Source organism: Typopeltis vanoorti, chromosome 18 (genome assembly GCF_054136105.1).
Source record: "Typopeltis vanoorti isolate ZY-2024b chromosome 18, IOZ_Tvanoo_1.0, whole genome shotgun sequence".
Lineage (NCBI taxonomy): Eukaryota > Metazoa > Arthropoda > Arachnida > Uropygi > Thelyphonidae > Typopeltis > Typopeltis vanoorti.
The window spans coordinates 32,821,001-32,832,149 of record NC_143566.1 but is presented as its reverse complement, the minus strand read 5'-3'; the positions used below and the strand labels follow the sequence as shown (position 1 = coordinate 32,832,149).

At 34.6% G+C, this 11,149-nt stretch overlaps 1 long non-coding RNA gene across 1 annotated transcript; it reads left to right on the top strand.

Moving 5' to 3' along the window:
* Positions 1-486: 486 nt before the first annotated feature.
* Positions 487-7,124, top strand: LOC150096584 (uncharacterized). The gene is made up of 2 exons (XR_016549835.1): positions 487-642; positions 6,723-7,124. It is a non-coding gene; the product is annotated as an uncharacterized LOC150096584 (long non-coding RNA).
* Positions 7,125-11,149: the final 4,025 nt, after the last annotated feature.

Sequence of the window (11,149 nt, the reverse complement as noted above, 5' to 3'; positions counted from 1 at the left end):
ATCCGCGTTAAGTACAAAATATGTTCCATCGTGGCTTCACGTCATCCCGGAATATAATACAGTAGTTAGTATATTTTTCCTCTGTATTTGATGTAGGTAGATGTTTTATTACTTTAAGAGAAGTCATTTCATATTCGTGCTTTTGTAGACTGATTAATTTATCGAGTTTTCGATTGAGGAGGATTGCCAAAATTTAAGTAAATTTTGGAAACAAAACTTATTTGTTTCCAAATCTTTGGAAACAAACAAGTTTTGTTTCCAAAATTTATTTGTTTGTTTGTTTGTTTGTGTGTGTGTGTGTGTGTGTGTGTGTGTGTGTGTGTGTGTGTGTGTGTGTGTGTGTGTGTGTGTGTGTGTGTGTGTGTGTGTGTGGTAATATTTCTTAGTGCAAGATAGTCACGTGATTTATTAGCATCTAGCGCGAACCGATTCGATTATACTTCTTTTCAAACAGAGTCTTTGTATTTTTAACGATAGAGCTTCGAGATATGTAGCACCTCCGAGAATTCTCTTAAGTGTACGGGGTGATGTGTCCGATGAACGGAAAGGATATCGGGACAGCACAAGTCCTTGAATGAGTACACTAGGTGGACTCTACTGATACCAGGCATACGACGAGTCTAGCGGTTGTTTCCGAACATGGTATGCATACAACAAAGCTTTTCCAATTTATTCTCGATTGTAAATCAACGCGTGTTTCCTTTTGTATATTTACCAAGCTATAATCCATCAAGTGCCATTGCAAAGTATGATAAACGATGAACTTTTCGACAGGTATCTCACTCTTGTCGCTTCAGTGAAAACAGGATCATGCATAAAAATGACTTCTGTATATCGGATAAAAATATCCACATATATGCATGATTACACATTCATTGCTTGAGTTAACTATGGAAACAGTAACTCGCTTAGTTTAATAACTTTTAGTGGCATGCCGAGGATGGAGTATCGCGACTCTTTTTTTAAAAAAAAATTATTTTTATTTATTTCTTATTTCCTAGAAATAACTTATTTAATAAACTAATAGTGAAGCTTCAAGCTGAAGTTTGCATAATCTTTATCCCTGGAAGAAGCAACAAGAAGTCCTTTTAATATCGTTATTATGTGTGCAACGATGAGTGGGACAAATGACAGTTTCGGTAATATTTTTACAAGAGACAAGCCTCTCTTACATTTTGGTAATTTCAGTTAAGTTCGATGTAAAATGTTAAATTATCAGCTTCCAATGATAGTAAAATAAGCACAAAAAGAATTTTTTCTGTTGATAAAACAGTTATTTGAAGTGACTTCGTTGCACATATTACTGATGAAAATTCGTAGTTAGGTCTGTTGCTGAAATTAAATATTACAATACAAAAGTTATTTCCCATGGACTTGGCTTTACCATTTAATAGTAGGAAGTCTTTTCTGATGGATTTCTATCAAATTTTTCATGCACTGTAAATAATCCATTTCCGATGGACACGTTATTGCTATATAGTGCATTGGTAAAGGTATTTTCTGAAGAACCTGGAATTTTAAAGAAATCGTCCCGCTGCTAAAAATTTCAATAGACTTCGTTCGGAAACAATGCTGAGAAAAAAGAAGTCAGTTCCGATGAACTTCGTTTTGGTATATAGTGCAGTGGAAAACGCAATTCAGATGGACTTGTTTTGGCATGTAGCGCAGCGAAAGAAGTCACTTCCGATCGACTTAGTTCTGGAAAACTGCAAATGGAAATAAATCATTCTGAGAGAAGGTGAACACCTTTTTTCGCAACTATTTATCGCTTACATCAATCATTCCTTATCGGGATATTCGAAATAAATAATGTGCTTGCTTCTTTCTGACAGGGAAAGCAAACATCCCATCCATATCTAATCCGACTGATATTTTTGCTCACTTCGCCCTGTCCCGCGGAGATTACTTATCCTAGCGTGAGTTATTTTCTGAAAGCTTCAAATCTACGTTGATTGCCTTCTAAAGCAACATCAGAGGGTGCTTTATAAGAGCGGCTCGTGTTTTTCTTACCTGCACCTGCGTTTCGTGCTTTAATTATGTAAAGGGAAAGATGGAAGCAAGCATTTTAATTCTAGTAAGTGTGCATCTGTAAAATATATCATTACGTGAATCACTTTCATCGTTCTCAGTTTGTATTCCGTCTGGCAATCCAACAACCGTTATAGAATTTAATTTCCTTCTATTTCTTTATTTTTAATTTAATTTCATTTTATTTCTTTCACTACTAGCAACATGTAAATTTTCCGTGTGCTATCACTTGTTTAAATGTTTATCTGAATAAATATTCTTAGGAGAATTTGTTAATTATTTTAACGAAGTGTCTTAATAGGTGTAAGAATGAAGCTATTTCTATTCACTCAAAGTGAAAGTTAGCTTCATTCCCTGCAGTTTTTTTTTTAATATCTTGTTCAAAGAGTGTAACTTACGAGTCTTTAGTAAGCATTATATCAGATAAGTTCATTATGTCAATATGGCTATACTAAAGATGTTTGTCTCCAAGTACATTACATAAGCAGTAGGACGCTGCAGTTTGAATAAGAATATCATTTGCTACATCTGGAAAGATGCAGAAAATCCACCATGTAGGAATGACGAGGAAATATTATGTGTTATCGGATGACGTAGGGTCTATTGAACAAACAGTTTCTATTAGGACAAAGAATTTAATGGTATCAATGCAGTGCAAAAAATCGGATCATCCTTGTGTTTCGGTTAATCAATATCTAATAGATGAATCATGGAATATCGACAGATATCTGTTTGATCTGTAGAAATAATAAAATCTTAATTTTGATTTGATTTGCCTTTCTCTAATAATTCAAGATGTAAAATTCCGTATTCTTTTCACAAGACATTGAACAGAAAATATTACTCCATCATCCACCATTGTTAAAGGTATTACATTTAAGGCATAAAATGAAATTTGATTAGCAAAACGTTTGATTAAATCTTAACACACACACACACACACACACACACACACACACACACACACACCGGAAGTTTTTGATTACCTCAACGATTAAGCAACCTGAAAAATCAAAATTATATAACACAACGAAGAGCTTGTCTTCAATCTAATTCTAAAAAAACCTCGTTGAAGATTATAATTGTAAGAATACCTTTGTTGAAAAATATCAATATTTAGAAAACAAAGATTATTTTTTTCTTCAATATTGTTCCAATAGGCCATTGTAAGATGCCAGCATGGATCATGTGCTATTTATGGCATTCAGCAGTAGTTTATTTTTATGTGCGGTTAGATTGTTGGAATTGGGCATAAGAAGATAATATTTATGTTAAGATGAACGAAATAAGTGCGCGCGTGTGGTAACATCAAAGTAAAATAGATCGCGGAATAGTAGAACATGCATTTTTATCTTGATATCTCCCTATTTAAAATACGAAGAAACAATTTCTCGTTATTGTTTAAACTGAGCAATTGTGTGGTACAAAAGGATAAGTTTATTAATCTTATTGCATGAATAAAATAATAACAGTAATAAAAATGGAAAACATAAAAGATAAAAAATTGTAAATTTATTGTAAACTAATACAATACGGTTGTATATTGGTTTACAAACTTCGGTAGGTGCGCGTCCTATATATCTGTTTTAATATGAAACAATAATTATGTTAAAAGTGGGGCGCTAGATTAATTCTTTCTTTTAATGTCTTCCTTTATTAATAATTTTTTGCTTTTTAACTTGATCTGGTTATATACATATACTAGGGGGCTACGGCGCCCTCCCCCGAGTTCCAGACTGGTAGGCCGGTTCTCCTTCAATTCTAATTACTCGAATTTTGAAGACTCGAAAGGGGTCCTTCCCCCTGGCGCTTAGGGTAGTCCCTGAGTGTCGAGTCTTCAAAAGGGGCTCCGCCTCCCTTGCGCCTACGCCGACACTCTACCTCCTGAGTCTACTCTTCAAAATCGACCCCTGAGTTTCAAAACATTTCAAAAAACGTGACGTACAAAGGTGACATAAAAAGGCTTATATATATATATATATATATATATTGAGACAACTGCATCGTCAAATGTTGAAGAGTAAGTAGGTGAGCTGGTCACTGTTTACCGATGAACAAACTCTCCAGGATATGAAACTGCTCTCACAACAAAAAAAGAAAAAAAAGTGTAATGGCTAGGTGACCATAGTTTTCATAACAGGATAAAACATACCAGTTTCTTATATATTCTTAGTGTCATTCTTATTGAATCAACCAATGAAGTATTGTAACTTAAAAATTATTCCTTAGAAGTCGCAGACTGCTCTTTGATCGAACTGGCCAAAGAGACTTGGCATGTCTGAACTATTGAGTTTCCTCTTCTAATGCCATCTCAGGAGGAATAATAATTCTGGTGAGTGAAATAAAGCTTAATGCAAACAGAAGAATATACATTCATTGGATTTTCGTTTGCTTCAACATCCCAACTCCACAAGTCGCGTGCCACTATCTATTCCCAGCAATACGAAGTGTCAGGACAATTCTAATCGATTTTATGGCACTTGCTGGCCAGAATCGGTGTTTATATCTCTACTTCCTCCTCTTCTCCCCGTAGTCACTGTTAAAGTGACAAAATTTCATAGTTCCCCGAGAGATTGCTGAAATGGTGTTAAAAAGGCTTCCATCCCCATCCAAATTCGTTTGCCTTCATGAGTTGAATGTTTACTATATTAATAACGCGGCTTTATCAGATTGTCGCGTGTGTGTTGATTTACTTTAGTCAGAAGTTAAAGGGTGATTTATTCTAGAATCACAAGGATTTAAAAACTTATATCCCATTCCTTTTAGTACTAATTATATCCAACGTTAGGTTGCAGCAATAGTGAGATATTCCGTTTTTTTACCAACTAGTTTTTGAAAATACACGTATTAGAATTATTTTATTTGTTCGTACCAACACGTGTAAAATGTCGGCTTTGTATATGCGAATTTTATTCTGATTTGTCAACCTCTGCTTTGATTTCAGTTGGATCGCTTATAATAATAAAAAAATGTTCAAAATCATGTTGCAAATGCCATTTAATTGTGTGTAGTATACAAGCCCACAATTATGGCATCGTATGAATATATCTCTGACCTAACATGACAGTAGGCAGTACAGAACACGCCCAATTTCGCAATATACTTTTTGTTTTGGAGCATTAATTTCATGTCAGGTGAATGTAGTTTAGTTGTTTTTTGCCTACGAACCGTAGAACGTTTCTTGATTTTAAATATTTTTATTGGCAAAAGGAAAAACAGGCTGAGTTTGTAATGGTAAACATTAGCGGGGATCCTAAATGCTGAAGTGTTACAGAAATAAGAACTATATAATTTCCTTGGGGAAAAATGTAGCAACAAATCACGTACGTTTCGATTTTTCTGATGAGTGGTGTACTGTGTAAAATGCTATTGTAAAAATCACTTTTTATGATTTTTTATGATTGACTATGATCAATTAAATACTTGTACACATACAGTATAATAAAAATTGAAATAATTTACCGTCTACCTCTATTCACAAGGTGGAACATTACATCTTTTCGATTTAAAAAATATTCCAGTTATTTTTACACCTATACAGTCTGCTTACTAGTAGTCATGGGTTTAACACTGTATAACGAAAAAGTAGGTAATTGTTAAAAATAGAAATAGTTCAATAAATCTTGCCTTTTTTTTTTTTTACTTTCAAGATATAATTGTTAGTTGTTCGGTCATCTGAGTATAGTGGTAAAAAAACATCCGCAGTTTGTAACTACATTTAGTGGCATTCAGGAAACAACATCGCAATCGATTGCATCCGTGGTTAACAATGAACAGAAAAAAGCAGACACCAGGGAGGAACACCCTCGCAAATTGAGTTTTGTACTTTTGCAGAAGTGCATATCTAGCCTGTGGTAGAAGAATAACAATTGCACCATCTTTTCTTTAGGATGGAAGGGAAAAAAAAAAGAATTTATTATTAGACTCTCGCGAAAACATCGCCTAGGATTAAGCTGTTTCCTCGTAGGGTAGCTAATATAAATTTTCATATTCTTAAAATAATTTTATTTTTCATAAAATAAGAATTGCACCTTACACTTATAAAGTTATAAGCGTGTGCTGCTTTTTGTTTTCTACAAGATATTAAATGATATTTTTATATTTGGAAAGCCGATTGGTTTATACTATTTCTATTCTTAACATCGCCTTACGAATGACAACTGAATAGCAAGTTACCACTTTCAGTAGAAAAGATCCAACACGCCTTAAACTTTGGAAGCAGTATGAACCATCCGATTTTCTGGAAAATGATGTAAATCAATTTACAGATAACCCAATCATAATTATCCAGGTGTGAATTTTAAGGCAAATTACACAACACGTGACTAAATTTCTAATGTTTTATGTGCTTTGATTAGTCCAAGTCACGGAATAGTATAAAGTTCTTAAACGGATTATGATAGAGTAATGCGTGAGGACTATCCTCTTCATTAGTTTTACACCATCTCCATGCAATCACCTTTTAATTAATGCAATTAGTGAACTTGTTTGCATCATACAGTAGTGACACATGTCTGGTTTGCAGCTATTTAAAGGTTCATTCATGTAAATGCAGGTATTTGTCATAAGCCTAATTGATTTTTTTTAATTCAGATTATCTCAACTATTTATTGTTGCTTTTTTTCCTTTGTTACTAAACAAATAAGATCCTCAATCAGAACTAATGATCTTCTTTTTCTTCTTCTTCCCTTCAGGTATCAGGCCTAGTAGCCTGTTACGGAGCTATCTTTAGCCCTTCTAAGCCGTATCCGTCCTGAGGATAATGTGGCTAGCTCTATGCCTCCCGGTATATCTTGTGGCTGTAGCTGCGTGTGTTCACAGCGCCGGTTTGCCTGCTTGCGGGAAGAAAAACCCTGCAGTCCACGCCCAAGACCGGCTATGTCTGAGAAAGATTCTTAAGCTCATCACGTCGACGACGGGAATCCAATGCAAGAAGACACGCCTTTCCCAGGCATATGTTGCGAAGCGTATAACCACTCGGTTAACCGCGCGGACAATTAATGATCTTAAATTTAATAATTGACTTTACTTCATTATATGCTTTTTAAAAATCAAAGGAAAACTGTGACTAAATAAATTAATACCATGAAAGCTAATTCATTTTGCATTCTTAACGTTCTCTTTGTATGTTAAAAATACAAAGTGAATTAATTTTGCATTCTTAACAAACAAAAGCAATTCATTTCCATTTTTCTTTATCAAATCATTGCAAACATCAAAGAAAGGTCTGCATTGGAATCCGTTATGTTAACAGACATTATTTATGCACGAGGTAGTTCATTTGGGAATGATTGATTCTGCGCAGAAGAAACTAATCTTCGTTCTTAATACAAAAATAATTCTGAAAAGTTTAAGTTCATCCTAGTTAGAGAATGGCTGTTGAATTCACCGGTCGCTCTCCCTCCCACTGGAAAGAAATTGTATCTATTTACCCGCCGCATGTTTCTCCTGAGTTCCTTAGGGTTTTCAAAGATCGATATACCAGCTGTGTCTGGTAGTCAGATGAGAACTTGAGAAGCGATTAATAGGCACAAATACTGACTTTCGTCTTAACTTAGAAGCACTCAGAGAATTGAGGTCATGTGAATATATTTGTTTCCGGGCTACCACCGAAACATAATTAGTACTTGAGAGCTAGTATGAGAAGAGAAAAAATTGGAAGGGTGGAGTCACGAGCTATATAGATCTTTCAAACGAAATAACTTGAAACCACTTGAAATCCCTAGATCTACTTTTTTTTCCATTTACAACTATTTCGTTTGCATTTTGATTTTGTACTTTAACCTTTGATTTTGATTTTTGATTTAATTTTTGATCTTGTACCGCCATACCAAAGGGAAAAAAAAGCACTGCTGCTAGAGCAATTTGAAGTGCAAAACTGAAATATACTAAAACAAACAAACCTTCTTTAAAATTGAAACATTATGAAATGTTTCAATTTCATAATGGTTTATAAGGGTAGGTATATTCTAAGAGACTAAATCATTTGCGTCTTTGTACTGCTTTTGCCCGAAATCAAAAGGCCGTGCTAACTTAAATTTTACATTGAATATTAAAATAGAACTTATTGTTGGTTCTCCAAAAAACACTTTTTAATTTGTGGTTACCTCTTAGGCTTGTTTACTTATGGCGCAATGAAAACACTCTACTCCCACGCCAAACAATTTGATTATTCACGCTCAATTGTAATGATGGATCATCATATTTCTCCCCTCCCCGGATCCTAGATGGAAAGTGGAAAAAAAAACTTTGCTCCCGGCTTCTGTTATTTATATTGCACTATCGTTTTTGACTTAAAAAGAATTCATTTGAAGTTTGGTAAACTTTCCAACTTTAAGTGATAAATGTATAGAGGACTAATTTATTAAAAGAAAGGCAGATGCCTTAAAACTAACATCAATTTACGAATTGAAATAATGTGTAAAATTAGAGTGTAATGATTTGTTTATTAATAATTGTTTATTATTAAAATACATTTTTTCGACCTTTATCATTTCAAGACAACGATTGCACACCAAATGTTTACCAGAGGGCTGACCTTACTCTTTATCAATAAAAGGGTAAACGATGCTTTTGACCCGGTAGCTATTGCTGCGTGACCTCTTCTCTAAGCGTTAACATTAAATGCTATCTTTTGGAGAAACTCTTATTCAAAATTTCCACACACTGTGAAATTTGATGCCCTAAAAGCGGCGACCTCGTATTTGAGTGAGTGTGTAGGACAGTTTCATATCCGTAGAGAAATGGCCTGCAGTAGAATTGATGTGAGGTACCGCGCAGTTACTCTTAAGAAATGTCGTAGCTGAAATTCTGCACATTTTATCTCTTATGTTAAGCAATCGTCTAGCCTTAAAAAAATAAAAAAATCGCCCCTGTTGCAATTCAGAAATATTTTCTCAACGCGCATCAGCAACTTCGACATTACTCAGAGACCCTTTATTTCCTCTGATCCTTTGTGCCAATTTCTTTTCATCTTCTCTCCCTTCTTTGAACTTCCTTCGACAATCTTAAAAAATTTTGGAGAGCACTTAAATAGTTCTTTCCGCAAATAAAGCGAATAAAAGATGTACAAAGTCTAAAATAAATTATAAAAATTCGCAAAAGAGATCAATAATGTTTCCGAAATATATATTTTTTCAATATACTTTGCGTCGAAGAAAGTTTCATGGTGGGTGCCGTATGTGCTTTTATTTTTAATGAAAACATAAATTATAGTGTCATTATTTACTCTGATCTTATATACACAGAATGAAGTCTGCGGATGCTCAATTGTACGAAGATCTGTTATGTTAAAAGTCCGTAGAAGCGGATTTGGTTTATTTCAGATTCACAGCTTTATAAAATGTAACGAATTCACTGTTTGTCGGATAGTTTACGGTACCACCCTTCTAGTCTTAGTAACTTAGATGGTATAGATGAGCCCTTTGTTTGGATTAACTAGGGTTCCAATCCCATCTATAATGTTTGGAACCTTGATGTGTCAAATCAAATCAAATCAAATAGGTAAGTATCAGGTCTCATACCGGAGGAGGAGTGCTTTACTCCCGTAAAGTCCTGTTTTTCGTACCTCAAAACAGGCAAACCGGCATCATGAACACGCAATTAACAGGCAGAAATATTTGCATCTCAGTGTATTCAACACAGAAATGGTAAGCTGGCTGCATTAATCGCCTAAAATTTCTAATTAGTAGACACAACTGTCTCGGAAACACGTTTCTGAGCACTGCACATGATTCGGTGGTATCAATTTTCGGGTAGGGGAACCCCCAAAAAAAGTTGCCTTTGTCCTCATTCCAGAAACCCATAAGTTCTTCAGTTTTCTAGTGTTTAGCTGCAAGGCATTTGGTATCACGAAGTCGCTAATGAATTTTGATATTCCCAAGATATTGTTATATACCATTGCACTGTAGGTACCTTTTTATTGGCCATTCAGCCACTGACGCTTCATAGTAACGTCTTTCCCCATCATGACGCCTGTTTTTTTTTTTTTTTTCTGTTTTCTCTCCCCTCTCTCGTGAAAGAGGTTTGATGAAATCTCTTCATTGGACGACGGCTATATTGGCCTTCCTCAGGCAGGGGTAAGGAAATGCAGATTTCAGTTTTTGTTTGTTTCTCTTATAAAACCGTATTCTTAGTTCAGTCGGTATTGACGAATGCCCTTCGGTTGGAAAGACCTAGGTCCAATTCTCGACATACCTGAAGGTGAGTAGGCCAATCTCATACACATGTAGTTTCCCTCACATAACCGTACATTATCTAATGAAAACTTCAAATCGGCCTTAAAACACCCGCAGTTAACCTACATAATACGCTTGGCCTCCACGTAATTCAAAACCACCAAACCCTTCCCTAAAACAGATCGTTTTCGGTCAAGATTGCCTCTTTACATATGGTAGTTCTGAGTAATTGAAGAAAATTTATTTTCTTCAATTAATTTGACTGAAAATTAATAGAATCTGATTTCATTTAATTTTTAATTAATAAGCAATATGAATTTATGAAGACTGTTTTATATTTATTTCTATTTATGGAATATAACTTTTTGTATCTAATTGAAGATGTTGCATGTTGATAAAACTCATTATGTTTGGGAGTGTTTTTATTTTTTATATTTTCGTAACTAGTGACGTTGAGCTGGAAGTTCCATTAAGAAGTGAGCTTGCGTGTCACCAAAGTGGCAATCATTCTCTTGAGGAAGAGTGATGTTGTTGAATAGTTAACAATTGTTTATTCCTCCCTCCTCCACATTTCATTATCAAACTTGATAATATAGTTATTGAATACGACATTCAATAACTTCAGTTCTTTTATTTATTTTTATATAATTTATAATTTATATAAAGTTGGTATAATTTTTTATCTCTTCCTCTTCTCTTCCTGTTTTCACAGATGGCGTGATTGCTATAATGTAAGAAAACTATTATGTAATAACGAACACTTTTGAATTTATATTGTGGTAAGGAGTAGAAACACAGTGGTGGCGATCCTGCTGTTGTCTTAAAACACGTTACAGTGAAACTGCATTTGGGCTGCTGTGGTGGGCTATTTAATTGACTTGCAGAAATATCATCGAACAGAGAATCAATACAAAATGTTGAACTGCATTGACAAGGGATTAGTA